The sequence below is a fragment of the Cyprinodon variegatus genome, unplaced genomic scaffold, assembly GCF_000732505.1.
Source record: "Cyprinodon variegatus isolate N-32 unplaced genomic scaffold, C_variegatus-1.0 Scaffold2416, whole genome shotgun sequence".
NCBI classification, from domain to species: Eukaryota; Metazoa; Chordata; class Actinopteri; order Cyprinodontiformes; family Cyprinodontidae; genus Cyprinodon; species Cyprinodon variegatus.
The window spans coordinates 9163-14623 of NW_015152869.1; the positions used below are offsets into that span (position 1 = coordinate 9163).

Genomic DNA, 5461 nt, shown 5'->3' on the forward strand with positions numbered 1-5461 from the left:
AGTTTGTGGACTTCCTGATAGTAAAGAATTACAATAGTCCAGCCTTGAAGTAACAAATGCATGGACTAGTTTCTCAGCATCCATAGTGTCCATTTTAATTTGCAAATATCTTTTTTTTTCCTGTGATCAGAATTTTTTCCATCAAAGCCATAGAAGCTGAAGTGAGTCGATCAAATCTGTGGCTCATTTTTCCTTCTGTAATTCCAATATTCTAGTGATGAAGACTGATTTTATTTCTTTACTTCTCATCCTTAGAAGATCCACCTTAACAATCAGAGACGTTGGGAACTTGGAGGGAATGTGATTCATTTTTATGTAAAGGTTGTTTTCTCTTGGAGAATAGAGAGCATGGATCAGGACTCCGTTTGATTTGATTAGGTGAACCTCAGCACACGGAGCTCAGGTCACCTATTTGGTCAAATCAGAAACACATTTCTCTCATTCAAACTACCTGCTGATTTTATAAAATCACTTTCAGCATCTGCTCCTGTCTGTAATCAGCCTTTTTACATCAACTTCCCAAATAATCGTTAAAAACAGGAAGTCTAGGAGCTCGTTGTGGACAGAGCATAAAAAAATACCATAATGAGGTTGGAGCAAAATTTCTCTATTTTTTTTATTCAGTTATTAAATAATCTAAAAGCAGCAGTTGAAGTTATAAGGTAGAAAACCTTACACAGTTCTACTATGCTATTATAATCTTTACTTTATATAATCTTATCACCTCTGCCAACAAGGTTATATTTTCATCTCTGTTCGTTTGTCTGTTTGAATAAATCTGCATTGTGAAGGAATCCTAACTTGTACTGTATTAAAACTATTTAGGAAAAACACTGTGAATTAAAAAACCTTTACAGTACAATGTGATGTAGTAGAATTTAACTATAAGTTTAAAATTACATGTTTTTAAATGATAAAAGGTAATTGACTTTAGTGGGCCGGTCTGAGGCGGGAAACTCATTATTTAATCTCACTTTTGCCCCGATGCTCTCTGAAGGTTTTTCTTGTGAGATGTTTTTTTTTTTTTTGTCAGTAATCTACTTTAAGGATGGTTGAGGATTCGACTCTAAAGCTGCAGTTTCACTGCTTACCAACCAGAAACCCCTCAGCCGAATCTAACAGTCTTTAGCTTAGCTTCTACCTAAAAACACCATTTCTGGTTCGTGTGTGTGAGGAAATAAAATGTTAATAATGAAGCATAAATGCTTCCTTAGGGAACTGTGAATAATGTGAAAAAAGTCTGAAGGATTGTATGTGTGTCTATATACCAACCGTTGAGTTGATGTGCTCAAGAGGTACTAAGTAAGTGAAGTCCCAAGGAGTTCCAAAGACTCTATTTTCATAACAGTAAACTTCTACTTGTTCCACATGATCCAAGTTGAATCCTTCGATCGTGATCTTCCTCTTCCCACTGGATGATGAATGCAATAGTTAAAGAAGAAGATTATTAACAACAATGTCAGGATCTCAGAGAGTTTTCCTCATAGGAAATTATTTATCCACATCTAATGAAGACAGATAAAGAATAGGAAATGTTATAAAGTCTATATTGCTGAGCCTTTCCACTGTTTGCAATATGTTAACATTAGTAATAAGTCAAATCTGGAACCTTCAAAAAAGCCAATCATTTTAACTTTTAGATGGATTATTTTAGTGCTTTGGAATACTATAGTCACTGTTTAATATGTTATAAACTGAATGTTTACCTTCTCCAGCTAATGGATGGTGACATGTTTTTACAAGTTGGCGCTGATTGATAGTTGACCTCGGCTTCGCCATGGCAACTCCCATCAGAGAGTAGAACACACACTTTGGCCACAGCTTCATTGGTTCTTTTGGGAATGTGGAAAGTCAGGTTCACCCCATTGTTGTTCCAAACAGGAGATCTAGTTAGAGACCAAGATGATGGTAAAGAGGGAGAAACATTCACACTGGGATCACATCATATCATAGAAAGCTTGAAAAATCAATTTTTTTCCCTCAGCAGGGCTTCCCTCGGCTTCAGTCACATCCCCTCATTGAAGTGGGAGTCAGGTGAGGACAGGTGAGAGGGGAATCTTCTGGATATTGTTCCTAAAAGTGCTTTGTAAGTACTGTAGGTGAAAGGTTCTGTCTAAGTCCACCTCCTCTGTTGAGAGGTGTCTTTTCCAGGCTAACAAAAATGGCTTCCTTAACATCTCATGAAACCATCTGTCTTCCTGAAACAAGTGTCCTTTAGCCTTCAGGTGTAGGTGAACAGCTGAGTCCTGTCCTGAGGAGTTGGCTCTCCTGTTGTGAGCCATGCGCCTGGGTAGCGGTTGCTTGGTCTCTCCAGTGTAAAGTTCTGTGCACTCTTCAGTACACTGAGTGGCGTAAACCATGTTGTCTTATTTCTGGGTGTCTTGTCTTTGGGACAAACCAGTTGCTGGGTTTGAAGTGCACAGGATCCGGTGCTGGATGAAAATCATCCTGAGTTTTTCAGAAACTACAGAAACATCTGGGATAACCCCAGTTCTTCAGGGCTGTCCTAATGTCTCCCTGTTCTCTCATCCTCCCTCTGAGTTGTCTGTCTTCCATGATGTGAATGATGCGCAGTCCAGGAAGGAGAGGCTGTCATGTTTTATATCTTCCCGGGTGAACTTGATGTTTCTGTGGGCTGCGTTGATGTGGTCTGTGAACGTGTTGATATCCTTGGTCCTTATTTTTACCCATGTGTCATCCACGTATCTGAACCACTGCCTGGGTTTTGTTCCCAGGTAGAGCTCTGCTTTCCACTTCTTCCATGTATAAGTTCACCACTATGGGAGACACAGGAGAGCATGTCGCCAGTCCATGCTTCTGCTGGTAGAAATCTTGGTTGAATTAGAATTATGTTGTGATGATGCACAAGTCCAAAAGAACAGATGTGATTAGGGGTTTGATTGCTTCTATCTCGCAGAATGTGGTCTTGAAGTAAACACATCCTTACTGTGGAGACGGCTTCTTTGGTAAGGATGCAAGTAAAAAGAGATGTGACATCATAGGAGACCATGGTCTCATCCGAGTCCAGCCTCAGGTTCTTTATCCTGTAGATAAAGATTTGGTGTGTTGCCAACCAAAGGAGCGAGGATGGAAGCAAGATGTTTGGCAATGTTGTGCCAGAGTTAAAGCTACTGATGATGGACCTGAGAGGAGCTCCTTCCTTGTCTATGTTTAGGAGAATGTTGTTCCAGGGAAGAGCTTCTTCTGGGTACAGCAGGTAGTATAGTCCTGTTGATGGCTTTGTCCTTTTCTAACTGCTGAAGTTAGCTGATGACCATCATCTTGTAGCTGCTGGTGGGGTCTTTCTTCAGTGACTTATAGGTTGCTGTGTCACTGAGGAGGGCTTTAACTTTGGTGTGGTAGTCATCTGTTTAAAGCACAATTGTGCATCTTCCTTTGTCTGCTGGTAGTATGATGGTGTCCTTGTCTTTTTGGAGGGCTTTAGAGCTTCCCTTTCCAGAATGGCCTGGTTTGAAGGGGGAGCCTTTGCACTGGAGAGAGCTGCAGTGACCTTCAGCCTATGTTGTTCAGCTGCTGTGGAGGTCAGTTTGAGGTTTCTAATGGCTGTCTCCATGGCTGTGATGAGGTCCACTGTTGGGATATGTTCAGGGAAAACTGCAAAGTTCAGGCCTATGTCTAAGACCCCCTTTTCAGGCTGGGCGAGGGTCCTGTCAGAAAAAATCTTCAACCTATAATCTGTGAAGTCTTGCTGAGTTGGGTTGGAGTTCCTGCTAGTGGATGTGAGTTCCCCTGAGGTGGTCCGTCTGGACTGGTTATGTTTCTGATGTTCTCTGCATTTGCTATGGTGCTGGTGAAGATTCTCAGACATCTAGGTCATAGAAATAAATAAAAAACTAAGAAAAACAATTCACTGGACTTAGTTTCCATGTTTAAAGACATTTTTCTTCCCATCCAGGAAGCTTTTTGGATGGGTAGGACATTTGGGCTTCTCTGCAAACTTGGTGAACTCATCCATGATGTGCTTGGGAAGTGCTGTGAACAGTCGCTTGCCTGTGTGATCAAGTTCACTTTCAGAATGTCAATGCTGAAATGTATCTGTCTGATGCATTCGTTCAGCAGCTGGTGCTGTGCTTTCAGGAAGATCTTCCAAGCTCTGTGACCTTTCACTGTAGAGCACAAGTGTAAACTCTTGGAGAGGATTTTTGGTGTCTGCATCTTAAGTTGAAATGCAGGTAGTTTCTGTAGTCTGCAAGTTTCCTGGAAAATCTCTCATAATCCGTCACCAGATAAGGGGAGTCCATCCCAAAGTGTGTAGTAACATATCTGTCAAGATTCTAAGTCTTCTAGATCATGGTTAAGCTTGAAAAAGATTCAGTTTAGGCAACTGGACATGGAGTTTTATAGAAGACGTTTCTCCTGTCATCAAAAAGGCTTCTTCAGTTCTAACTAGCGGAGGGGGGCACTGAGATTAATATATTGTAGGTCTAACAAAGAAATAGGAGGGTCAAAACCCCTTTTGAAAACCATCGGTCTTCCTTCGCCAGAACATGGACGTTGTTGTCCTCCAACGAGTGTCCTTTAGCCTTCAGGTGTAGTTGATTAGCTGAGTCCTGTCCTGAGGAGTTGACCCTCCTGTGTTGAGCCGTGAGTCTGTGTTGCTTGGTCTCTCCAATGTACAGGTCTGTGCACTCCTCAATACACTGAAACCACGTAGTCTGTCTTGTTTCTGGGTTTCTTATCATTGGGTTGAACCGGTTTTTGTTTCAGAGTGTTGCTGGGTTTGAAGTGCACAGGGATCCGGTGCTGGTTGAAAATACTTTTCAGTTTTTCAGAGACTCCAGCAACATAGGGAAGGACGATGGTCCTTCTCCCATTTTTTTACCTCTCAGCAGACCTCTTCTTGTTGATCTTTAGAAAAGCCCATCTGGGATAACCACAGTTCTTCGGGGCTGTCCTAATGAGTCCCTGTTCTACCATCATCCCCCTGTTGGTGGTGGGTCTGGTTTCTGCTCGTGTCTGAAGGGGTTCTGATGACGCCTAGTTTGTGTATCAGTGGATTGTGTGAGTCAAAACAGAGGTACTGGTTGGGGTGCATGGGTTTCCTGTATTGTAACAGCATGTTTGGTTAGTATTTTGAAGTCTGACCAAATGAAGATCCCATGTGAAACAGAACTGAGTATATGCTAAGACTTAGAAAACTTTTATTATCATTTTGTATAGACAGGGTGTATAAAAAATGAAATTTTGTTTTTTGCCGCTTTCAGACAGTGAATAAACAGCAGCTTAGCGGTGAAATTTACATTTCAAGGTGATAAGTGCAGCGTTAGAGAGTAACTTACTCCTTTGAAGAACAGTCCATTTCTGCCTGAACCTTTACTCCAATCACATCTTCAAGGTCAGTTCCAGTCAGCAGAGCATTGTTTTTGCCAAAGTAAGATACAGTACTGGGAAAGATGGAGGTTATCTTTGGCCTCTGTCAGAAAACACAAAAATAAATCCA

General features: G+C 41.4%; 1 long non-coding RNA gene across 1 annotated transcript; it reads right to left on the minus strand.

Moving 5' to 3' along the window:
• Nucleotides 1-1277: 1277 nt before the first annotated feature.
• On the minus strand, nucleotides 1278-5434 carry LOC107080857. Its single transcript, XR_001480989.1, has 3 exons — nucleotides 5301-5434; nucleotides 1707-1886; nucleotides 1278-1411 (listed from the first exon to the last, which is right to left on the minus strand). It is a non-coding gene; the product is annotated as an uncharacterized LOC107080857 (long non-coding RNA).
• Between the last annotated feature and the right edge of the window lie 27 nt (nucleotides 5435-5461).